The following is a 26,067-nucleotide window of genomic DNA, read 5'->3' as shown; positions in this document are numbered from 1 at the left end:
GTGAAAAAAATGCCATCTGCAGGAGAACTAGCAATTTTAGACATTTTTTGGGGGACATTTCAATTTAGAAGCCAAGATCTTTTCTTCCATCAAGAGCCTTTGCAAGCAGTTCTGCTTGCACATTTATAAAGTGTATTTATATATAATATTCAAAATCTCCAAGATTTAAAAAAAAAACAGTTTTGGAATCAGCCAGAAACATACTCCTTCACATATTTTGCCCACTCTGAACTGAGTATTTGTATCTATCATAGATTGGTCCCTTTTCCCTGTCATCGAGTGACATATGTTATAGGTAAAGGACTTGTGACAGGGCTCAAGGCAGAACTGTGTTAAATAATGCAGTGCCAAAAATCCAGTATTTGCACAGTCAACAAACTCCTCTTCTCCAAGAAAATGATAGCATTTAAATTTCTGCCACCTGATGACATCATGTCTTCCTTAGCCCTGACTCCAGTATCAGACTATTTCTAAAGTCAGAGAGACTTCATTATTCTGACTTTCTTGAGTAGTCTCTGAAGTCTGTGACCAGCAGTTTTTGGAAACTGTGAGATTGGTATACCTAATATAATTATATATTTACTGTTGTCTTAAACTCTTCTGTAGGCCTCCAGTGATGGTCACTGTTTGATACAGGACACACATTTGCAAAATGGACCTTTGACTCGCTCCAGAATGGCCATTCCTATTGTTTTGTGCAAAAAACCAAACCAAAACAACCCTACAAAGAAGGTTCAATCAAACGGTCATCCAAAATACTAAATAACAAGAAACAATTCTATTACCAAGATATGATTCTCAGATCAAAATACTGAAAATCAATAAAAAGGAAAAAATAAGTTTTGTGAGAGTGACTGGGCTTCATTTTCTGTAGTTCTTGGCTAGAACATCTCCATTGATAGAGTTGCTAAGTGCATTCTATTTACAAATATAAACACTTGATTTTGATCAGCAAAAATGCATCAGCACACTTGAACAGTGTCAATGATGACATAATTACACTCACAATTTCCTCTCTGTAATGATTTTTAAATGTCAGCAGTCATTTTTTGTCTAATTGTAGCCTGCATGTCAGCACTTCCTCTTAAAACAGCATGTTCCTCTCTGCTGGAATTTCACACCTCTCCACTCACTCACTCACTTCACCAGTGAAGATAATGAAGATGATAAAGGGCTCCAGGGTATTTTCACTCCTGTGCTGCTTTACCATTTAATATAAAGCAGGCAGAATGAGGACCTTTTTTTTTTTTTTTTAAAGTAGAGAGTTTGATCAGTTAAACTATAAATAATTATTTGATTTTAATGAACAAATCAAAAAGCAGTTTTCATTTTTCAGACACCCTGCTGGTGCTTTGCTAATGATCTGTTAAAAAGCTAGGGTTTGTGATAAAAAACATTCTCACATATGGAGACCTGAACTTACTGGAGCTGACCCTGCAGTGCCAGTCCTTGATCACTTCAGAGTTTAACACAGTGCAGTGCAGGTGAGCTTGCTCTTCAAAGGCAGCCTGGTTAGAGATGTCATCACTACCATCTCTTGCTATGACCTAGAAAGTGACATTTCAAATGCTATTTTGCACGGCTCCAGGCCCCAGAGCCCATAGCATAACAAATAGGTGCTCCTCAGAGCTCTCTTCCTCCTCCCACAGACCACAGACCACATCAAGTGTATGGAAGTGGATCTCTTGTGCAATGAACTGGAAGCTCTGCACTGGGGTTAGCAGCAAACATTTTCCACTCATCTGAACATACCCTGGAATTGGAAACAGGGGCCAGGGAGGCCTCCTTCAGTCCAATTTGCTTACAACTCATCTTCAACTCTCTGATGATGCTTAACTCTAGGGTTAAGGAGATTAAGTTTATCATTTACTGGCCCATTTAGTTTCAGAACAGGTGAAAAGCCAGAAAGAATTCACACTGTGAAATCAAATAATGAAAAAAGGTTGAGATGTCTGATAAAAAAAGAATATGATTGTATATCTCTAATAACAAATACACTCATATAATGACATATCAGCTAGTTATTTGTCTGAATAGCTCCCTGGAAGCTACAAGAATGAAAAATGAATAAACTGAATAAACACAGGTGAGAGGGTGGGAGTGTGTTTTCTACAGCCCATGATAACATTCATTATGTCCCTCTGTGGCATTGCCATCACATGTGACTCTTACATACCCAAATGTCTGTGTACACACAGGTGTGTGGGGACCAGGCACAGATTTGTACAACACAAGTGCAGACCCGGGTCTCGTTGTGGTTTGTGCTGCATTTTGTGCCCTACACGTTGAACATTTTTTAGCTAAATTGGTGCCTCAGAAATCTTCTGGTGCTCTTGGAAAGGGCAGAGCTTTTTAACCTCCTATGCACCTGTGAGATGTGTGAATGCATAGAGACAATCTGAAAAGAGATGGTTCCACACCCTACTGCAGAGGGATGTCCCCAAGGAAACAAAGCAAACCAAAGACACCAACAGCCAAGCAATCAAGAGCAAAGGAAACTAGTCTTTGAGTACTCCTAGCATACTCCTAGCACTCTATGAGTACTCAAGAGAGAGGAAAACCTGCCATGGGGAACACAGTGTGTGCAGCTAGTTTGCCTGTGCCCACTCCTGAGAGAGCAGGAGTCAAAATCTAAAAATACTAAAAGATGAAAGACTATGTATGAGATGAACCTAGAACACAAAGGCACTAGAACTCTGCTCTAGAACTTTTTCTCCCCTGCCCCTTTCTTTCCCAATTTTATACCAAAGAGAAAAGTAGACAATATTGAAATTAGTTTTAAATTTGGTATAATATCTTGTAGGCAAGTCAGCTATACTGGAGTGTTACCACAAAGCTCCCTATGAGCAGGCTCCACTTCTGTGCACTGCACCACAGGAATGATCAACATGTCCTTGCCAGGTTGTTCAGCTAAAGGTAAATTGAGAAAAAAGTAAGAACTATTTCTGGATTCTTCTGCAAATCCAGGTGGCAGGCTGTGAAAAGTCTTTTCTTAAAGCCAATAAGGTAAAATGGCTACTTGGAAGAGCGGGTTCTTCTGTTTCCATAGAAAAGCAAAAAACTACCTATACCAGTCAGTTTGCCTCTTTGGGATTTTCTGCAGAAGACAAACCCCACAGAGCTGAGATAATGCTCAATTACCCTGGCCAGGAGGAGGTTTTTTGTTTGTTTTGAGTTTGTTTGTTTTGGGTTTGTTTGGTTTGTTTATTTATTTTTGTTTGGGGGTTTGTTTGTTTTATTGCTGAGTCTCTCTCTCAGCTGGAGCTGAAACTCCAGCTTTTTAATGAACTACCAAAGGCAAATTGCATATTACACCCTTCCACCCCCAACACTTGAACATGAGGAAATTTGCAAAGGGAAAGGGGAAATGGAGTTTTCTGTTTCAATGGACCAAAGGTATTGGGATATTGATGTTACACATGGGAATTGAGCTTATGTTTTACATTACAGTCAAGCATTCCTGTAGCTTCAGACAAATAAATAAAGGCTGCTGAGAGAATGACACACTGTTCAGTTAGTGTCTAACAGTGGTAGGTTCAGCCTGTAGCAGCACAGAAACATTCCCCATACCACCTGAAGCAGGTTTATAGCCTTGGAAAAGAACACTGTCATGGATTGTGCAGCTTGGCAGATTATTCATGACTCAGTCACTGCATACAGAGCATTGGCTTCTGCTGCATCTGAGGGTTCTTGACATCTCTTAAAGTCATGCCAAAAGTATTGCAAGTTGGCCTCTCAGAAAACAAGGCACATTAAGTTAGAGACCATGTCTGAAAACTTCAGTTGATTTGCTTCACATGAACTTGAATTGAACCTCAACCTTACAAAACAAGGCATATTAAAACATAAAGACAGCTGAATGGTAACCATGACAACACTACTTCCAGAAAACCCATAGGTATAGCCAACATTTATATATATATACTGCAAGGGATAATGCATTCTTTTGTACACTTATTAATACCAGTTCATGCTGTGTGCATGACTTTTCCTCAGCAAAACTGTAAGTTACACAGGAATTTCCAGATATTAATTTACCTTTGATGTTCTTAGCTACTCTGATAAGGCCCATGCAAAATGAAATTAGTTAAAATGTTCCAAGTTTTAGGCTTGGGTGCAATATGGTCTCAAAATATTGCCTCGATTTTAAAAGTCTATCTTGTGGCAAAATCTGTGCTGTTACTATGTGTGGCATTCCACTGAGCCATAATATTAGTTATAACATTTTAATTTCTTTTATTTTTTAATTGTGACAAAAAGAGTGACTTTTTTTCATTGCTGTATTTTAGGAAGATGAATACCAATTTTTGGAATAGATTATTATGTTAAATGAACCTTTATTCCATCTAGATGTCTGATATTTTTCAGTCTTTGAACTAAAGGATGATTCTTTAATTTGGGCTTTTGTCAGCACTGATGTAAAGTGCTTTATGTCTCATTTTTATAACTCATTTCATCCCAAATGGTGTGCATTTTTAATCCCCTTTTCTCTAACTAAACAGAAAAATACAGCCCTTTCCATCAGTTTGGAGAGGAATATGTTTAGTTTATTTTGAAATACCCTGCCAAGGGACATTTTCCTAAATGAGTATTTTCTAATCTGTAATTAGTATCACAAATACTTTTGCTGCCTGCACATTCTTCCAGTGAAAGGTTGTATAGAGCAGTCACTGCATTCTGCATGTCCTGTGGGACTGTGTGAGGAGCTGCACACTCCCCTTTCACACAGTGAACAAAAGCTAAATTCTTGCCTTCTTTTATTTCTTTCTTTTCCTTAGGTCTGAAATGCTAAAACTATAAGTGCAGTCCTGAGGGCTGAATACTGATGCTCAGACCTTCTTGGGTGGTATCAGGGTAAGGCTTGATGCAGGTCTGTGATTCATCTGCCATCTCTTCTTTTGCAATTACATTGCTTTTCTGACCGGTTATATACTTACTTCATAGCATAGATACACTGTTTACTACTTCTTTGGGGACATAGTGAATTGCAAATACAATGTCCTTTCCCCCAACAAGACAACAGCATAAATAGTTCAGTTGCAATCAATCAGGAGCACTACACATATGTAATCCTTGATTCATTTTTATATCTGTATGTATTTTTATAGATATACAAGCTGTAGAACATTGACCTTGTCCTAACTTAGCCCATTAACAAGTTGGGCACATGTCTTTGGCATCAGCCACTTGTATTATACAGCACACAGAAGCAATAGCAAAGGCAGCCTTAGAGTGCAGAAGTCTTGTCTATTAATGCACGTCATTCTTAGCTCATCTGTGACAAGCTATGTTAAAGTTTTACTAACTAGAACTGCAACCATACCTTTTAATCCACTCTGTGCTTTGGAAATGAGACCTGGCTTGCATCTAGGCTGTCCTCAATAGCTGTGCCTGCAGTCTCAGAACAGTGGTTTCAGTGAGGTTTATCCATCCTGCAGGGAGAAACCTTAAATATAACCCAGTGTTTAATTTGTCTTGACTTTCCCTGTTGGCTTGTCCCAGGCTAAAGCCAGAGTGTAAGCTGACACATAAGGAGTATGGATAAAATGGGTGCCAGGATTTGACTGTAAACTGCTGCCCAAATTAGCACAATGGTAGAGTTACTATTAAAACAAATTGCCCAGTGTTGTAAAGAGACCTCCAAAAGTTGAATTTGTAAAGCTCTGATGGTCTTAAGCACAGGGATCTACTTCTTGCTTTTTCAAAATACAGAGTTTGAAAATGAAAATGTTCATTGCCCTTTCCACTTGACTATTCCAGGGTTCATTTAGTTTAGATTTAATTAATTCTCAGATAACAGGTCTGGTATTTAAGCACCAGTTATGAGTGATATCTGCAGTAATTGTGGCATCCACCTCCTATTGAGATTTTTTGGTCAAAACTTTCTTTAGTGTGTGGAACTTTGTTCTCCTCTAGGGACAGTAGGAATATGTAATCCAAAACATCCCATCTCCATCTGAATGTTCCCCTCCTTTCTTCATCCAGCTCTTATTGCATGAATGCTACTGTAAATTCATGTGACAGTGCTAAGGGCACAAATGCAGCTCATTAATTGTTCTAGGAATGAGAAATGAAGGAGCAGTGACACCCTGGAGGCATTACGGACAGAAGAATCATGGCATGAGCAACAAAATCTGTCAATCCTCTTGGCAACCCTCCTCTGTCTTTTCATTCACCCTGGGTGCTGCTCTCTGGACATGAGCTCCCACCATGGCAGCAGCCCATGCCCACTGCTGGCACCATGGCCCCTGCCATCAGCTTCTGTGACCAATGCCCACTCAGGCTGCTGGGCAGGTAGAAGTTCAGCCTGGAATCAGCCATAGCACTTCTGCATCTTTGGGTGTCACCTGCACTAAATGAAATAGTGAACAAGGCACCTTCCATAGCTATCCTGTGCCATCCTTTCTTCTTTACTGCAGTTGGCCCAAGAAAACTTGACATTGAGAGCAAGGTTAGCTGGGACTGATGTTGCTGTGATGCTGTAAAAGCTTTAGTGAAATGGGGTTTGTAGCTGCTAATACTCACTCTCCTCCCAGGCTAGACAGCACCACCCACTGCAGAACTTGTGCTGAGGTACCAGCCCAGCTGTGTGGGGCACTGCCATGCAAGGCTCTGTGCTGGGCTGTGCTGCTCACAGTGCCACACCAACCTGTCTGGGACCTGCTCTAGCTGGGCTTGTGCAAAAATCCCAGCTCCCTGCAGTAAGATTTAAATTCTGGTTTGTAGACAATATGGAGGAATGTTCTGTCTCACAGTCTGCTGTGAAAAATTACTGCTTCCCCAAATGATTCAGGTCTTTAGAAGACAATCAACAAACTGACTTATTTCTCCTGTAAACAGGAAAAACACATCCTTTACTGCTGCAGAGGTTCCTAAATGAGGCACAGCTGGATGGCTGCCAGTAAAGCCTTAGTATAGTAGTTGGCTGGGGAACAAGGATGCCCTGGCAACCACATGTTTGTTAGTGAGGATGCTGCATAACTTTTAACAAATGGTTGTGAGCTAAGGCTGGGGGTGGGGGTGTGGTGAGGAGGGAGGTCTGCTTCCCAGAGATTTACACAGGAGCTGCTGCAGAGAAGCAGCATGGAAAGCAGACTCTCCATGGAAAGCAGTGCTGGAACAATGGAATCTTAGATGTTTAAGGCTAAAGAGCCTTCATTTTGCAGGTGTATTTAACTCTTTCTTCTGTCTGCTTGAAACTACAAATGTGACAAGGTGCCTCATCATCACAGGACAGATCCAAGGGAAGATTACACAGGCTCCTTTTGAAAAAAACAAAAATTAAAGCTTGTAGAGAGAAAGGATGAAAAAGCTGGGTCATGGACTGTGACTGGTTTGGGCTGCACTAACATATGCTTGATCCCTGATTTACTTTTGTAGCTTCAATCTCTTCCCTTGTGTAAGTGCATCAGTACACTACTAGTTAAGGAACAGTTATAACTTTAACATAGGTACTGATGTTTTTTCTTGCTCTCCTAAAAAGCTAGGTCAGATCCCTTCTTGTATACTGAGAAAGAAAGGTAAGTTCTTTTCAGACAATTGCTACACATCATTTGTTGATCTCAGCCTGTGGCAAAGGTCTGCAGGGTAAAGGTTTTAATGCTTTCATAAATCTAAACTTCTGAGGAAGACAATGTGCACAGACAAGTCTCTTAAAGAAATCTGCAGAGTACCATAACAGTTGCAGCTTTTAACTGAGGCCTTGAAAGCATGTTCATTAATTCTGTCTACTAATGACAGCACAAAGTCTACAGCAGCTCTTTGTGAGGGCAGATGAGTTCTGGTGACCTTGCAAAAGTATTCAGCAGGTGGTTTCTCTTCCAAACCTTTGGACAAGAGGAATGGTCCCTGCTAAGGAGCAGATGTGTTTAACATCACAGAAAACTCCAGTTCATTGAGCTAGGGCACAAACTCAGGGGCATATCTCATGTATTTCACAAAGATGGTGTAAATCTTATTATTTGATAGGATTGGGTAATATTTACAAAGTATTTTAAATTCCCAGAGTAATAATTATGGAGTTGTTGTAGACATTATTATTCCTATTAGTGTCAGGAACAATATTGTGTTTTATAATCTACACAAATGCTAATATTGTTTTGTTTCTTAAGAGTACTTATGTGCTTTATAGAATATTGTGTATTGTTCTCTGTGTCCTCTGCTCCACGGTAACTTCGTAATGATATGAAACATTGACATTTGGGGATTGGTTTTTACTGGCTTTTTTCATATAGACTTCCATGGAGGATTTGCTAATGGTATATGTGTGTGTTTGAATTAAACCCTTTAATTCTAGGGGAGGAGATCAGTTTGACATGGAATTCAACAGCTGTTGTTTCTTTAAAGAGAAAAGGCCTGCTGGATTTAAGTGTGTTTGAGTATATCTGGTTGACTGAACAGCTTCCTCAAGGAAGTATTCATTCAGTCAATGTGCTGAAGGGTTAAGAAAACAGAAACCCATAGTGTTACTGAGTTGTTATGTACGTTGCCAAGGCAACTGTAGCTGGAATGTTTAAATGTGTTGTTTCTCCCCAAACCCACAGGAGTGGAGCTTGAGTATCTTGGTGTGCCCTAATCCTCACAATTCGTTCCTGTGTGGTGGAGGGGGGGCTTATGGGGCTGATCACACTAAATACTTGTCTGGGTAACATTCCCACCATGCTGGACAGAGTGACTCTAACATCATACTCATCACTTAGGAGAATCACAACCAAATGCAGAAAAAAGGGGTATATTAAAAGTCTCCCTTTTTGCTTCTCCCTGAACCCTGCTGAACCCTGTGGATTTCTTATATGCATATTATAGAAATTAATGATCTCCATGGAGATCTCCTTAGGACTTTGGTAAGAGAAATCATGACATTGATTGATCTTGATTCAGATCTTTAGTATTGGTATTGTTTTGTCCCACATGGCATTTCATTTGCTTCACCAGTGTAAAGCAGGAGGAGCCTTTGTTGCAAATGACCATTTCAACAGAAGAGCCAAATTTTAACCTTGTTTCCATGTACAGGCCAGGCTCTTGCACTGCAACACATCAGTCTGCAGAAAGTCTAATCAAGCCCTTCTTATTGTCTTATTGCCAGGTAATTGCTGTAAGAAAAATACCTAAATGTATCTGTAGAGATTAGCTGTGCCATAGATACTTCAAGAACCTGGGAACAACCCTTCCAAAGCCTTCCACTGGGCCATCACTCCCAAATGTTTAGCCTATTCTACCACCATGGCTTTTTCATAGCTGGTTGGCAGCACTCTATTGAGTCAAAAGTAGGTGAGCAGCATGCCATCTCTTATTGAGTCAAACATTTTGCCAAGCACAAACTGACCCACACTTTGGCTGATTTATGTATTTCTTCTGGTATGTGGGAGCATTTGCATTTAGGGAAACGTTCTCACTTTTTGCTTGTACCCCCTCCTATCACTCAACATGAGGTTTTTAATATGGTCCTAGATAATTCTGTCTTAATATTCTTTGAACCAAGTCTGGTTGCAATACATGTGGAAAACACAGATTACCTTCTCCTTGCAGCTGCCCCTCAAGTGCAAAAGCTCAAGGCACATTTTCTGAACATCTGATAATTCTTATTGCCTCCTAAGCAGGACCTACATCCTGAGGTGCAGACATCCTGAGACAGAGGAAGGTCTCCAGCTGGTCACTGTTGGGGCAGATTACACACCTTTTATCCACAAAAGTCCTGTATACATATCTTGTTGTGATGTTTCTTTTTTTGTTGTTCTTTTCTCAATATGAAACCACTGATCTACAGGCCAAGGGGCCTTTCTTTCTGCATCCAGATAAAACAGTGAGCTTAGGCTTTGTCATGTCCTGGGGCCCTCATCTTCCAGTAGTCCACACTAGGAGTCACCTGAACTGCAAAACATTGAGGAAGACTGGTTCACAATCAGGTCTTAGACCAGTTGGTTTCAAAACTTCTTTCAAGATCTTAGATTTATAAAAGTTAGGAAAATGGACACAGTGATAGTAGAATCCTGGGGAGTTAATGCTTTCCTCAGTGCTCAGAGGCTAAGTGTCCTGTTTTCACTAGGATTAGAATGAGAGGACAGTGCTAAAGCTTGGGAATGCTGACACCACACATTTCCCAGCTGGGATGAAATCTTATGATTTAAAATAAAAGAATGAAGAAATAAAAGCCAAAGCTTGATAAGTGATTTCTGTGTCTCTTTAACTCCACAACTTCTGATATTGTGATGCTAAGAGGGACAACTCACAAGCATTTTATTTTTTTTTGTTTATTCTACTATCTATTTTTTGCTTTGTGAACCTCCTGCACAATTTAGTTTGACCAGGCACTTCTGCACAGTTCTGAAACTTTTATGTAGGGCAGCACTGAGGTGCATTGGCAGGAGTTGAATGTGGTTTGCCCACAATCTTGTTGGCTCAGGTTTGTACTTCATCACCCAGATATGACTATGTTTTTATTTAAAATAGTCTCTTAGAAGTCTCTTTAGGTATTCTCAAGTCTTGTAAACTGAATGCAAAACAGAAGCTACGAGATGAGCTGAGTTCACTATGTAAAAGACAAAGAACCTAATAAAAGCCCTATAAAAAGCAATGTGACCAAAGCCCTGCGCTCCTCAGAAGAGTTAATCCTGCCATGGGTGTTAAACTCCAGAGCTCTAATGATGGGGCACTCCTTACCTCTCTTCCTTTGCCATTTGCAACCACAAGGGTAGGATGAGCAAAAATCTGACTTTTCCCTTTTATTAGGTGCAGGAAACTTTTGTTTTGGCTGTACTTCTTTTTGTCATTCATAGAGTTTGTTTTTTCTCTTGATTTTTTGGGCACTTTTTATTTCCTGTCAGAGTGTGGAGGAGAAAGCTGTTCTAGTCTGTAAGTTATGCACCCCTTACAGTGCCCCTTAGTTACACAGCACAAGGAAAAGAGAAACAGAATCCATGGCACCATGCAGAAATGCTGCACTATATAGTTTGCCCTGGTTAAACATTTCCAGAAAGGGAATAACACAACGCTGTGGAGCTCCTGAATGTCTTCTGGCCCTTGTGCTGCAGAGGTGAAGGCATTTAGGTTTAAACTGAAATGGTGCTGGATTCTGGGTAAATTGGTTTTCAGATCTGAGCTGCACAGATCAGAATTATTTCCTTTTCATATTACCATAATATTATCTCCTCCATACCTGAAATAAGTGGCAACTGGAGCCTTGAAAAGCAATACGCAACAGCTGTGTGAGAATTTAATTTGATATGGACACACGCCCCCATCTTCAGCCACCTTTTTTGATCTTTCTTTGAACAACTTATAATATCTACAAAATTATGCTGAAAGTCTTGTATGTAAAGATTTTTTTGGTAGTATATAATTCTGTCATTTTTTGTCTTGTCTTCACTACATGCAGGGAGATGGCAAACTGGAAAAGAAAGAATGGTTATTTACATTTTTCAAAGCCTGCAAAAGGGAAGAGTTGCATTTTTGGATTACATTTGGGATGGTCTCACTTTGTCTTCAGCACTTACCTTGTAATTCACTTTATCTTGCTCTAAAATGTTTTGGTGAGGGAACGTGAGCACTGAATCTAATCAGCTCCTTAGAGCTGCTGGGGTTTTCTGAATTCTCCCTCAGTGCATTCATGGCACTGGTGCCTAATGACAGAATGGATCAAACCATTAATCTTAAAAAGCAGCTTACAGGAAATTTGAAAGTGCACCCATAATTTGTGAATCTTGTGTCATCTGCTTCTTCTTTGCTGCTAATATTTGAACCTTGCACATTCCCACATTCCTATGCATATGTTTTAAAGATGCAAGACCAAACCCTTTATCTGTTTATACTTATGCTTGTCCTTAAAGCATGTAGACTTTAAAGCTGCAAGAACCGCTCAAAGCTAACTTTGTCTATCAGAGACTGAGTCCATGCAAAATGCTGGATAGTAGAGCAGGTTCTGGTTGTGCTCAAAATCAACTGCAAGTGGGAGACAACAGGATTTTAACAATGTAAACCAGAAAAAAAGAGTCTATCCATTAAAAGGGTACATTGGAATTACATGGTAGCTGAGAATAAGTTTCCACAGCAAATGTACTTTTAACAAACAGAAAAGCTCTTGCTGATTTGTAAATAATACTGTTGTAAACTCTGAATTACGGCTTATCTGCTGTTCTACCTATTAATAATTTTCTATTATGTTCAATTAATTCGTTATTGGAAAAACACCGAGGCCAGCAGTTGTACAATGAATCAAACCTTTCAGCACAGTCAGATGCTGGGGACGCTGGCACACATCTGCCTTTTCTGCCAACAGAACAACAACAACCCCAGCAGAACCATCGTCTTTGGTTAGCCCCTGCATTTTTACACTAGGATTTGTTCAGTTGATATAAAATGGTAACTCAGGCAGTCCAAGTCAACACGACAGGGGGCCTCTATAGGGGAAAACACAGCCCCTAAACAGGCTTCCAGAGTCCCCCCCCTCAGGTTCTAAGAATGCAGTTTTAACCATCCCTAATACGAACCCCCCACCAACTTTTACAGAGGCCACTCTCTGCTCACAAAACCTAGTCCCTTCCCTGAAGGCATTCAGGATCCTTTGAAATGGAAAATTTATGCTGTACTGAAATAGTTCATACTATAATAAACAACTAGTGCCATCATTCTGCTGGTATTCAGAGCGCAATTAAACCTGAACCTCATGTGAGGACTCCATTTGGGGTGGAAGGTAGTGCTGTGGGGAGGACAGGCTGCTCACCCCAAGAGTCTTTACTACTGCAGCAGGTTTTACTGCTTGTCCTCCCCGCCCCTGCAGTGAACAGGCCCTTTCTCCCTCCCCACATTTACACGAGGCATGGAGGCTTGTGGGGGATTATATAACTTACAGGTCAATTTGTTGTTTGGGCAGAAGAATGTGGTATGTTGGCTGAAGCTGTTTGTTTGCTTAAGTTCTCAGAGTTCAATGAGGTCATTTTCTCATCTTCCCTGTGTTTTCTGTATTTTCCACAGACCTGCCAGCCTCAAACAACACCCTCTTTCTTCGCATTAGAAATGGAAACACGTCCTCTGCAGGAATTTTCCACTTAATAGCTCCTGCTTTCCTACCGGGGGCCTCAGTGCACCACCACTGCAATGCTGTATTTCTTTCCACTGCAGTTTGACATTTTGCAGCCAGAACAACGAACGGCATTCACTCCATCCTGATTTTTGAAAAACATATCTCTATAGGCCCACAGAACACACCCAGTGCAGCAATCACCAGGGGAAAATGGCAAAGGTATTTAAACATCATTACATGTCACTGAGACTATGACATTGTCTGGTAAAAATGCTCTTTTATACAGTTGCTTTTCCTTACTCCCCATTCCTCCCCCCTCCAACCCTTTATAGATACACACACACAGACACCAAACCTCTGCCCTGCTCTCCCACCCCCAGCCAGTCTCTTGTTTTACACTCGGTTGTAATTGTTTGCCATTGAGAATTATTTCCTTTACATAATATTTGCAAACTGTGTATCAGGTCCTGACACTGTGAGGAGCAGAAAAGCACATTGCAGATAATCTGAGCAGTAAACAAGGAGCCTGCTTTAAAATGTGCTGAGTGACCTGTCTGAAGGCAGCAATATTTGCAGATTGTTTACTGCTGAGATGCAGGGATGTTGCTGAAATGCAGCAGCTTGAAGATTGGAGCAAAATGGGATCTCAGACACTCGGTCAAGCACAACCTGTATTTTTTTTATTTATTGTTTGTCTTCTGCTTTTTTTAAAGTTAGAGCTGTATTATAAATTATTAAAAGCTATTTTCAAAAAATCTCTTTGCTGCGTCTATGAAATAAAAAATATTTCCTTAACAGGGGGAGAAATGAATGGAAGTAAACATGTTTATTGCTAGAAGGAAGGTTTCCCCTGTCTGCGCAGTGGTAGAGTCTCAGACAGCAAGGTCCCAGTAGGTCAGACTGGCACATTGAATTGCGTATCAAATGAAACTGGTATTCTGGAAAAAGGGTGGAAAGAGGAAGAGGGGTGTTAGTGAGGAGGTTGCTCAGGCCAGGAGGGTGGGCCACTGAAAAACAACAAGTTAAAAAATAGGATTGATGATTTGCAGGACACCTAGGGTATTTCTTTCAGGGGGTATTACTTCCACTTTTAACCAGGAACAAGAGCTAGAAGAAAAAAAAGCGGCAGGAGCTGACAGCTTTGTACTGATCAAAGGGACAGAGCATTGAATGCCTTCTTTTGCTAGCTATTTATTAGAGAGAGAGAAGGGCTCCTTTGCCATTCTACTTAGGAAAGAAGGGATTAAAGATCAAAAAAAAAAAGGAGGGGGACCGGCATGAGCTCTTTGTTCAGAAAATATTTCCCTCTTTCTTTTTATTTATGGTGTGCCGTGCTGTCCACTACAAGACAAAAACACCATTTCTTTTTATAGCACTACTCCCTTTTTTTCTCACTGACCAAAATTTCTAGTGATAAACAATTCCAGTAGCTTTTTTTTTTTTTTAATGTAAAGAAGGCCCCCTTTGGGAAACTTAGTTAACTGTCCTTTAGCCTGATTAACCTAGGAAATAAAGTTTAAATGCACTGCTGGGATTCTATTAGGATCATCAGTTCATACAGATAACAGCAAAAGGTGTTAAAATGCACTTCACTGGTGCAAGTGATCTCATGTTGTAAAAATGATTATCCCCAGCAGAACAGGGAAGGATTAAGGGGCCATGTCTACATCTGGGAAACTCCATAAGTGTTTTATTAGCATTAGTACATGTATTAATCACACAGACACACAAAAAAGGCCCGTCAGGATGGTGGCAAATGGCAGAGTGCATTAAACCTTCTCTCTTAAGTCAGTGGAATGTGAGCATCTTTAGTCCTAGAATTGATATAAAGCTGTTAAGTAGCATGAATGAAGTTGGGGAAAGTCTGCTTGTATGACTGTGGATCATTGTGGATTACCTAAAAAGAGAGACTGCTTCTGAAGTAAGGCACTCCCATTGCAGAGCCTTTGAAGAAATGCGGGGTAAATTTGGTGTTCCAGCCTCTAATCAGTTGAACTACACTGTGGATATTTGATCACAGTGAGCTAACTCCTCATTTATAATCTGATTTCTGTTACATAGATCAAAAGGAAAAGTCTATCCATGTCCCATGCTTCTGCTCCATCCTCTGCTCCTTAGTTCAGGTTGCTGCTTCCCAGCACGAGTGAAAGTCAGGCTAAATGGCCGTGCAAGCAAGGCTGAGGTAACACTGATAAAAACAAATGCTGTTGACCAGACGTGAATAATTCAGCAGATGATCACCACAGGGTTTGAGATGAGCAGCATTTTCCACACTTTCATTCCATTTCTATTTGCAGCCCCTAAATTTTGTTTCTTCTTGATAACAACCACAAATAAAAAATGAAGCATTGCCAAATAAGTGGTGATTTTACAGCCAGCTTTTTATAAGGCTTATTGCCAGCATTAGGTTATCAAAACAGATACATGGTGATGATATTTAGGGTTCTCTTTGATCTCCAACATTCACCACCATGAATACAAATGTAAGTCCTTTAGTGGAGATTAGGAATGCAAGTATTTGAGAAAAAAATGGTTTTGCTGGGCTCATGGTTTTGCTGTAGTCTCCCTTCATCTATACTATGTTGACTATCACCATACTAGAGCAGCATCTAGGGAAGTCTTGATAAAAACTACTTCAGTACCATGATGGATGTGATAGTGAGACATATTATTGACTTCATTGCTAAAAATATTATAGTTATACATGTTGAAATCTTGTCAAGAAGTTGCCTCTTTCATTCCAATATTAAACACTTCTCTTTCAGGGGATATTTGGAATATTGTATATGTCTGTCAGCACAGCAGTGACATTTGTTATTTTGTTCATCAAAATGTCACCTGCCTATCAAGACAGTTAAGATGAGTAGGACTGGGAAACTTTGTCGAATCATCATACACAGGCTTTTTTTCTGCCAGCAGATGTATTACATGAGACACTTACATTGATGTGGAATAGCAACAGAAGTCAGCTGCCTTCTCTGCAAAGTTAAAGAAATGATCATTTGCCTTACAATATATATTTTAGAAATTCCTTCACAGCATTAAGGGGACAGATGGATAATAAAACCAGTCAGACCCTGATAGTACACAGTTCTTAGAGTACATAGAGTTATAAGGAACTTTGAGGAAGAAGGGGACTCTGTGAATATTAAGCATTTTAAGTGCCATAGTAATTTGAGCATGCTTAGCTAGCTTACTTGGCTGGCCTCAAAACCTGAAAAAAAACTTAACTGAGGGCCTAGTAAGTAACCAGGTGACAAAAGAGACAGGAAATAGGATGCTAGAAAAGTGGAAATCAATTTCTAAACAGGGAAACAAAGAAGAAATTAAAAACCAAGCCCATAAAAACACAGAGAATGTTTTAGAAGTGACACCACTCTGACAGAAGATCAACACTGTTTCAAATATACTGTATTTCTCCACCCACCCCTGAGTAGATCTTAAGTACCCTTCACTGCCTTGGAGTCAGATTTCAAGCCAAAATGTCTGTGTTACTAGTTTTGCAAGTGCTACCACTAATTGAAACCACATAATATTGCAGATCTGAAATAAGGCAGGCAGGGCATCCCTGCTGAAAAGCTACCCAGCAGGACAACCCCTTTGTTCTTTTTTAAAATAAACTAATTCAAGGGAAATGTTGTCTAAATCATTGCTTCTAAATGTATACAGAATTTCCTCCCTGCTCCTCCCCCCACCACCCCCCCCCTTTTTCCTGATGAGCTATCAAAGGGCTTTGCTATTATTGTAAACTGCAAAAATGGTTTTAATATGCACTTTTGTCATTTCTAGGTGTATAAATTTTTCCTTTGCAGGGATTTTACATGGCACATATTGTGATCACCTGTGGGTAGGGTAGTTAATTAGCAGTCCAGGTCCTATTTCATTTAATTTATACTGGAGCAATCTAAACTAGCAGAATGATTACAGCCACACTCAGTAATTTAACTCCCTCCTTTCAAAGCTGTTTTAGTAATTATACTTGGGTTGCAAGTTTTCAGAAAGCTTTTACAGTACTTGTTTTCTGGCCATGTAAGCTCCCTCCCTTCTCAGCTCCCTTCAATCCTGGCTTTTGTCCTTCTGGGTACTGTTGGCTGCATTCCATTAAGAAATTAGAAAGGATGCAGCTGTCATTATTTTGTCAATCATAAAATCTAAGACATGGAAAAAGTCTTAGGAAGGCAGGGGAGTCATGTAACTTCTATTGAGAAAACAGATTATTCCTCAATACTTCCAACAGTACTTTCACTTGACCTAAAAGGAAAACTTTTATGTAGTGGACTTTTATGATCCAGGCTTGGATTTCCCAGTGGATCACTGAAATATGTGCACATAAACATCACTTTATACTTGGTTTGGAAATTCTCAAAAGCCACCCTTAGCACTCTTGGAGAAGAACTCATTTAATAATTCCATTTTGAGCCCATCATTATTAAAAGTTTTGATCTATAGCAATAATTTATCTACCTACAATGACACCCATGGCATAGACAATATGCCTGCAGCCCAGACCAAACCAAAGCATGTTTCTTGTCACAGTGATTGGAAAAACAATAGCATGTAACTGGTAATGTGGATCTAAGCTTCTCACTTGCAGCTTGGCAGTGGAGGTCTTGCTCCCTGTGTGCCCTTTTAAAATTGATCCTATTTTACAGTGACCTTGAGACTTAGCAAGACTTTCAGGGATGGAAAGACTTTAAAAAATCCTGCTTTTGGTTTTCTCTCTGAAATGATAGAAGAAAAATAATTTCACTGTAATGTCAAGATTCCAGAAAAAAATTGCAGTTTTGTCATTGGAATTTTTATTGCAAAGTAGCAGACAAATAGGTTAGTGCTCTCAGTACTGTAAGAGAGCTGGCCTTTACAGATGCTGCTAGTATTGCCAGTTAACCATATTCTCATCAGACATGCATCCCAATTTGAAATGAAGTAATTTCATAAATTCCTATGAGTTTCTGTATGTCTGCTACAGATTACACACCAAAGATCAAACTTTTAACATCTGTTCATGCTGGAAAATATTTTTGTGTGTGTGTTTTCTTGGCTAAAAATTATTATTTAAGTATGTCAAATAATTTGGTACTTATGAAAAATTCCTTCCTGACCAGTGTTCATCTTGTTTGTGTGTATGGAAGCACAAATCTCAACAGTTACATCACTTTTAACTTAAACAGCTGGTGGCAGTGTAATTATTTATTTTCTTGAGTCCATGGCCTTTGGAGACACAGATTTCCAGTCACTGGTTAGTTTCCAAGTAGTGGGAAACCTTTTGTAAAATATGGCACTTCAAGAGAGGGAGGGAGGGCTTTTCTTTAGATAAGAAAAGTGTCTGTGGATTGTGTTTGAAGAGACAATGTATGATTAATGATTCTCTATTCACTGGAAAACAGCAACTCTTATTAAGTGAAATGAGAGTGCATCAGAGTAAAATGCAGCCTGACTGAAAAAAAACGAACTGAGCCTAGGAAATCCAAGCATCAACCTATTTTTCTGTGCAGTGAAAAACAAAGTGTGGATGTATTGGGCTCATATTTTCAGTGAAGCAGCCAGATATATTTTGTTGCTTTCTCTCTACCTTATGGATTGGTCCTGAACTCTGCCAAGGGTTGCATGTTACTTGTCTGGGCTAATGAGTAAGTTATCAAAATATGAGATTTATGACAGCAGTCAAGGAATTAATGAGCAGAGTTCTGAGGGCTGAGGAAGCCTTTGCAAATCCCCAAAATAGAGAGAAATCTCTGCTTGAATCATCTTCTGTTGTGAGTTGGCATGGCATCTGCTGCTCCAAGTCTAAAAGCGGAATGAATAGACAAAGAGTTTCAGATGTACAAGCTATGCTTAATCACCAAATAATAACAAATAGGAACTCCCAACAGCCCTCTGTGAGATCACGTTCAAATTAGCTACACATTCAAGTTTTAGAGCAACAATTTCCTCACTTCTATTTATGGGAAAACTGTAGTATATATACCAGCCACAGAACTTCAGTATGACATGACATGGATGATTTCCTAATTGACTCACTCTCTATATTCCTTCATGCATGGTCTTTTAGGAGCTTTTTTTCAATGAAGCTCAATGTAGAGCTCTTCTCAAGAGCACCTCCTGGCCATCTTTTAGATGCGAAGAGCAAAAACATTTCATGGTGCCTAAGAGAAATGTTTTGTCTGTGAACCTTTGTACATTAGTCCCAGCTATATCTATTTGCTTCCTGTGTTTTCATGTCAAACTGTGTCAGATGATGCAGAGTAGAGTTTGATTTCTACATAGTATTTTTCATACTGGAGTTATCCCACTAGACACAGGCAAGTTACGAGTATTATCAGAGGCTGTTAAGTCTGCTTAGTGGGTAAGCTGAATAGGGAAGTCAAGTTGTGGTTAATAATAATTCACACAAAACCCAGACAATGAGAACTCTTGTTTGAGTGGGAGAGTAGGGAAATCTTGGCCATAGACTCAGAGTATATCACGGTATCCCTGATTTTTTTTCCTTTCATTCTTTCCTCTCTCACCAAAACTCCCTCTTGGTGTTTAAAACTCAGAGAGTAGCAATCCAAAGCTTACTTTTCATCTGCTCCTTAATGTCCCTTTTTCTCATTCTGGCAGCCATAAAATACTGCACTTTGATACTGCACTTTGCTGCATTAAGGATGAAGGATTTTAGGAGTATATTTCAAAGGTATTAGACACCTAAACAATGCAGTTAGGATTGCAGCAGGATTTTTCCAAGGTAAAAGCAGAAGTGGGAATTATGTGCCCTTTTGCTTTTTTAGCTGCCCAAAAAGTTAAAAAGAAGAAAAACAAACAAACAAAAAATCCTGCATTATTTCCTCTTGAGGGTCACTGGTCCAAGATCCACTTAGAGAGAAGCAGGGCTGAGTCATTAAGTTAAGAGGAAGCTAGAACAGCAATTGGAAATAGCAGAACTTTTAGTATTTCAGAAATATTGGGCCCATTAGAGTTTGTGTGGTGTTCTAAAGAACAAGATGTGTGTCTGTCCTTTGTGATAGAACCTCCTCCAGCACATTTCCACAAGATTGTATCTTAGGCCCTCAGATTGCATTCTGCTCATGACACACATTTACATTCTGGGTACTAATGAAAATAAAGCAACACTCAAAAAAAACCTCACACCAGCATTTGAATCTATTAATTCAAATAATGTTATGTGAGTTGCTGTCTGAACTATCTCTGCCAGATGGTTTAACACCATTCTATGGGTCTCTCTTGATAACACCAATCTATTTTGGATGAAGCTCTACCTTAGTCAATGACATAAAGAGCATTTGCACATTTACCCAATGTGTAGAGCAACTGGGTGCCTTGCTGCTTATCAGCTTCAAAGCTGGTATGTAGTCAGGTATTGAATACAGAGCCCTGGCCAGAGACCCTGCCACCCAGAATCACCCATAATCTGATGTTAAAAATTTCTCAAAAAGTAGAAGGCTTAAAGAGAGTTTTCTTACAACATGGAAAAGTCGTGTGGATGTTCCTGTTTTTTTCATTGCTGAAAAGAAGAAATTTTTTCCAATTTCTTGCATGTATAAATCATGCCTTTGCATTTCTACTACTTGGCTTTAAACAAACACAAAAATAATACAAATTGATGCCTGAAAGGTAAAGAATATGCTTTTTAGAAGACTGAGTGAAAACAAATGTCAGTTTTGGGTCGACTGAAACATTTAATTCCACCCAAAACCAATTGGTCACACAAGGCTAAATAAAAGGTGCTAGAACCAAGCTATAAAAGCTGTTGCCAGAAGCAGAGCTGAATGTGAGCTACTCATTGCTCTGAGGCTGTCTGTCTAGCTGTGGTTCAGTCACTAGAGAAGAAATACATATATTTTCAATTGACAGATAGTAAAAACTTCCTTCCTTCCCCACCTTCACTGCAGGTGGCTTCTTCATCATACACTGTCCCACCCTCTCTCCCTGCTTTGAGCCACAATTAGCACATATTTTCAAAATAAAAATAAGCCTCTCCCCTCTGTCCTCCCAGCTGTGCTTCCCACCCAGATTTCCATTATGAATCAAGACAAGTACATGTGTTTAAAATAACAAAAAATGTGTCTTTCTTTCCCCTCCAGGCTTGCTGTCTTTTTCTACCTATCATCTCAGCTTCACTGAAATATTTCCTGGAGGGCTCCACAGTTTCTGCTGAGCTGAAGGTGCCTCAATGATCTGATTTCTCCTTCAGTGTTTTTAGAGCACCACAAGACAACCATTGCCCAGCAACACTGGGCAATAAGTCTCTGTCACACTTGTTTAAGACAGTCAGGCACCAAGGGACAAGGCAAACTGGATGGAGGCTCAAAGACCAGAGGGGTGAAAGCTCTACTTATCTCTGTGATTCCCCAGGGGTTCCACTGCAAAGTTAAGCTCAGTGAGAAACAGGCCCTGCACAAGCACTCTCAGTTTGAACATTAGCTGGGGTGCAGAACACGGATCTACAGAGGGGTGGGAGAATACCTTTGCTGGGCAGATTCACATAGATCCTCCTAGACGGATTAAAAAATAGGTGCCAAGGAAACTTACCCATACTTACTATTATGCCCCTTACTATTCTGGCAGAAAATAACAGGCTTTCCATAGGTTGACATGACACGTCCAGCAACCCTTCTCTAAGATGGAAGCATGTAGGTTGGTTGGAAATATGATATTTTCACCATGATGAGGATAGTTATGTCCAACAGCCTTCTCCATGCGTCAGTTTTCCTCTGAAACACAATTGTATAAACACCTATTAAATACCTTAAAACACCCCAGAACAAGCTTATTTGTATTTAAAGGTTGTCAATAAAAATACTCTACATATTTGAATAATGTATATTTTCTCAGAGAAGTTTTTATTCTGTTTTTGTTCAGTGTTGCATGTTTTCCACGCCAAACACTTGGTACCACCTCTTGAAATCCAATCCATATTTTTCCAAACCAAATCCTGCTTCATGATTCTCAGCCTCCAACATTTGAGCTTCCATTCAGACTTCAGATGACTGTTTCATGCAACCAACAAACTGAGTTTCTATCCTTAGGTCCCTTGTGTTCTAGTGGCATCCTTAGGTTCCTGTGTTCTAGTGTAACTCTGCTACAGATAAATAATGTTTGAGACAAGTTTGTTCCAAAGTCCAAAGCTGGCATTGTTCAGACACCTCCCTGTAAAATTTCCCCACAATGAAAACCACTGAGGATGTTCTCATTTCAAGTGACTTGCAAGAAGCTGCAAGGACCCTGGTTGCTTTAAATAAGCTTGGTAGACTAATGCAGAAAAAGTTATTTTTTGCCTGCCTAACCCCTAGGATTGCATTCATAAGCAAGGGGCCATGGATATTGGCTCAGTTTGCTACTGGTTGAAAGGGTATATTTTGTACAAAATTGTTAGAATTTCACATTCTACAGTTGTCTTATCCCAGTATCTTACATCCATACACAGAATTTCAAGCCTGGCTGATGAACATTCCAGAATGTCAAGTATGAGCCCTGTTGGCAGAGCAGAGCAGGTCCTGAACCCTGCCAATCTCTCTGAGCCCTCAGGGTGAGTGGCCAAAGCAAGGGCCAGCTAACAGCCACCATGCACATGCCAAAATCAGACCCTTAGCCCATGGGATGGGCACCTGCCTGGCTTGCTCTGCCCAAGTCAAGCACATGTACTCCAGGCAGGTGCATCAGCTTTTTCTTTTCCAGAAAACACAGCCTAACTCAAATACAAACATTCATAAAGGCATTATCCAGCAAGCCAGAGGGCACATTTAAAGGGCAACTCCTAGTATGTATATCACAATTGCATTACTACTGCTCTGGAGTAATTTATTTATTCAGGCTTCTAAAGGCTGAAGAGGCCAGGACAATAAGCTAGCCATAGGTAGGCACCACCTCTGTGTGCTGAACAATTTATGACTTGTTTCCCAGTTTTCCATTAAGGGATCTCGCATTCAGTATACCAGATTTGATGCCTCCACATATACCAAAGAGTTCATAAGGAAGAGGACAGTTTTGGTCCTCAAAAAAAAGGACAATGGATGATTCTGCTACAGAACATTTCTTGCCTATGCAGATTCGGTATCCAGGGGGGTTAATTTGACAATGTAGTTGTTCCCTTGAGGGCTTAGCCTCCTTCTCCAGCAGTCTTTGAAGGAGAACAGCACACAGGTGTCTCCCCTGGCAGAGCTCTGCCTGGCACAGGCCATGGCCAGTTTCAGAGCCAAGCACTATGGATGAAATGCAGCCTCTTATCTTCTCATTAACAGAGATCAGAACAGGTCTTCAACCCACAGCAAGGTTGTAGTTTATCTTCATTGCCAATACAAGTTAAAACACATTTTTACTCTTCCCAAAGCAGCCTGGCTCCCCATGAGTGTCCCATCCTGGAGGATGAGCTGTCTCTATGGGGGTTGCCCCCCATCCCGCTCTGGCTGCTGCCTGCCCTGGCCCTGCACATCGGCAGCTTGGAGACAGCTCAGCACCAAACAGCAGCTGCTGCAGAGGGCAGCTTGGCAAGGGACACGTGGCCAGTGCAAGATGGGCTTGGATGCAGAGGGGGAAGGGGTTTTGGCTGCCTGTGGCAGTACAGGTACCATATGCTCAGGGTCAAGCCTGAGCAGCCTGGGTGGTTTGGAGTGAGGCAGTTAATAGATCCTTGATTGCAGCCAGAATTCTGTACTATTTGTACCAGAGTCAAACAGGCCTTGATCTCCCACAGCTCCTTTGGAAGGAAACTCTGTCCTGACCCTCCTAGGTAAGCTACAAGGTGATGCCCTAAAAGTAGAATAAGTGTCTGCCCAAACTATCTACACCCTGATCTTGATGCTGTGAAGAACCTTGGTGGTAGGAGTGACCCATGAAAGGGCAGGATGAAGGATTGTAGGATCCCAAGCACTTGGTTGGGGTCTGCTGGGAGCAGGGAACCGAAAGTACTGCTGCCTTTCCTCTGGCTATCAGGCATGTCAGAATGCAAAGACTGCAGTAAATGCTTTGATAGTCCTGTAGACATGAGGCATGAACTGCACCAAAGGAACACAAGGAACACAAGGAAAACCACACCTTGTTTATGCCATATTTATGCCTGGTGAAAACATCTGTCAAAGAAAACACCTTCCCCCCCCTTTTTTTTTGCTTAAGAGTAGGGTTTGCATGCATTAAATTAATTCTAGGCAGAGATTGTACCTTTGGAAGATAGAGTTTGGAGTAATAGATTTTTTTTAATGCTTGGTTTTAATTTATTGCGTGAGCAATGCTCAAAACATTTTAAATGCTGCACAAGCATGCCCAGGGGAAAAAAAAGTAAATTGAATCATTTACAGAGAACAGGATGGTGTAGACTTTCTGTTGGAGTAATCGGGCAGGGGAGAAAATATTAATATCTTTGCATTTTAAAGTTTTGGTGTGCTTGTCATAACCTTCCACTAGCTTTTGCATTCACTGACTAAAACCTGGCTACCAGATGGCATTATTTGGCTTTGCCTGTGCTTCTGAGACACCCTAGTATCATCCTGTACTCTATCCAGAACCCCTTGGTGTGTTGTTATACAGTAAGAGCGAGTCTGGCACCTTTCATTAGCAAACCATGCAATAAATAGTACGAGATCCCCAGGAACAAGCTGGTGCTGTTTTAATGCTCATTTAAGTCTAGTGTTTTTCTGGCCACTCTTCTCTGGATTTTAATTTATATCATAATTTCATACTTCTATTTTTGTTTCTGAAAACATCAGGAAAAGGAGGCATAAAAGTTTCAATCAATTAATTCCTCTGCCATTAGTTTTCTGTCTTTATAATTCTAATATCAGTATTGATTGGAGTTAACCCCTAAATTTACTGCTATAAATAAAAAGCAAATTGCCCCAAATATATTTCTCATCATCTTCCAAGTATTTATTTCCTACAGCAATTTTTGTTTCTCTGCCTCACTCCAGTGATGCCTATCAATATTTTTGGCTTTTAATACACATTTTATGAAATTATTCATTTCTTAAAATGAATTTTTCCCCCTATTAAAACTCTATGAAGAAACTTATGAGGTTAAGGAGTTATGACATTTCATAATCAGTTGAGTAATAATCCTCACATATTACTGATAGCTAAATTTTAGTTCTATTAATATTTTTCTTATGGTTTCTATTCTCTGCAGTTTGGGGCAACCCTTTGTAGCATTGAGTGGTGCTGTGAGCTGTGTCTTTCATCTCCCAACTTGCTCAAGTGCTTGTGGTGGCTACCTCCAGCCTTAGGCACTGCAGAACTGTGTTTCATAGTTTATAGAGGCTTTGGGTCTTGTTTTTTTTTTTATCAAATCAGTTTAGAGAACAATCACATTAAAAGTTCCAAAGCTCTTTTAAAACAGGTGGTTAGCAAGCCCTGAACTATGAGGCTTTATCTGTCAATATTGGGACAAAAATCCCTACTTGCAAGAAGATGTTTGGCCCTTCAGCCTCAGTTCTCTTAGGGAAACCATTACAGATCTTGCAAGATATGTGCCTCAGTATGGATTAACTGAAGGATTCCTTTAGACCTGATGTTCTCCTGAGCTGCTCCTGGCTGTGGTCATGTAGATAAACCTGGGCCCCGTGACCTCTCCTGTTTCTCCACACAAAACTAATTCCTTTGAAGTCAGACTGTGACCTTTCTGAACATTGGCTGCAATGACAAAGTGTGTGCATGGGGCATGGACTCTGAATTAGGAGAACCCCGCAGTAGGATTCAATTAAGATTACATCACAACTGCTTGTTAGTATCCAATTTTAAAGGTATAGAAGGAAAATTCATGGTCATTAACCCATATAAGTGATGAAGGAGAACCTTGACATCCTGCTGCCATTAGGTAAGTTGTGTAGTAAAGCTCTTCTGATAGGGCCTGGTGCAAACTGCAGAGTCACTGCCCTTGCATACACATTTGCCTCTGAGCTGAATTCTGTTTTCTGTAGCTAAAGCTCAAGGACCTCCAGGTACATTTACAAAATTTTAGGGCTCCACAGTTCCTTTTGCCAGTGCCTCCAAGTAATCGCTTTTATTCTGTCAAGCTTGAAATGTCTTGCAGTTAAATTCCACATCGAAATCTGAAGACA

General features: G+C 40.2%; 3 long non-coding RNA genes across 9 annotated transcripts in view; 1 reads left to right on the top strand and 2 right to left on the bottom strand.

The window, feature by feature from the left end:
• The window catches only part of LOC113459558 (uncharacterized), a 115,244-nt gene extending 102,173 nt beyond the window's left edge, over positions 1-13,071 (bottom strand). For 3 of the 6 annotated variants that reach the window (XR_012581619.1, XR_012581620.1, XR_012581618.1), the window contains exons 1-2: positions 12,846-13,071; positions 5,324-5,432 (exon numbers count right to left, since the gene is read on the bottom strand). This is a non-coding gene — a long non-coding RNA (uncharacterized LOC113459558). The remainder of the gene's footprint in view (positions 1-5,323; positions 5,433-12,845) is intronic. The other 3 variants (XR_012581617.1, XR_012581616.1, XR_012581615.1) reach the window with 2 other exon arrangements.
• Positions 1-22,096, top strand: part of LOC141730142 (uncharacterized) — an 84,478-nt gene extending 62,382 nt beyond the window's left edge. The window contains exons 1-3 of one of the 2 annotated variants that reach the window (XR_012581623.1): positions 4,421-4,854; positions 12,970-13,237; positions 21,103-22,096. This is a non-coding gene — a long non-coding RNA (uncharacterized LOC141730142). Of the gene's footprint in view, positions 1-4,420; positions 4,855-12,969; positions 13,238-21,102 lie in introns of those variants that run through there. The other variant, XR_012581622.1, reaches the window with a different exon arrangement.
• The window catches only part of LOC141730141 (uncharacterized), a 64,419-nt gene continuing 59,925 nt past the window's right edge, over positions 21,574-26,067 (bottom strand). Inside the window, exon 3 of the long non-coding RNA XR_012581621.1 lies at positions 21,574-21,732. This is a non-coding gene — a long non-coding RNA (uncharacterized LOC141730141). The remainder of the gene's footprint in view (positions 21,733-26,067) is intronic.

This window comes from Zonotrichia albicollis, chromosome 9, assembly GCF_047830755.1.
Source record: "Zonotrichia albicollis isolate bZonAlb1 chromosome 9, bZonAlb1.hap1, whole genome shotgun sequence".
Classification (NCBI taxonomy): Eukaryota; Metazoa; Chordata; class Aves; order Passeriformes; family Passerellidae; genus Zonotrichia; species Zonotrichia albicollis.
Note: the sequence above shows the minus strand (reverse complement) of the source record. Positions and strands in the feature narration are given on the sequence as shown.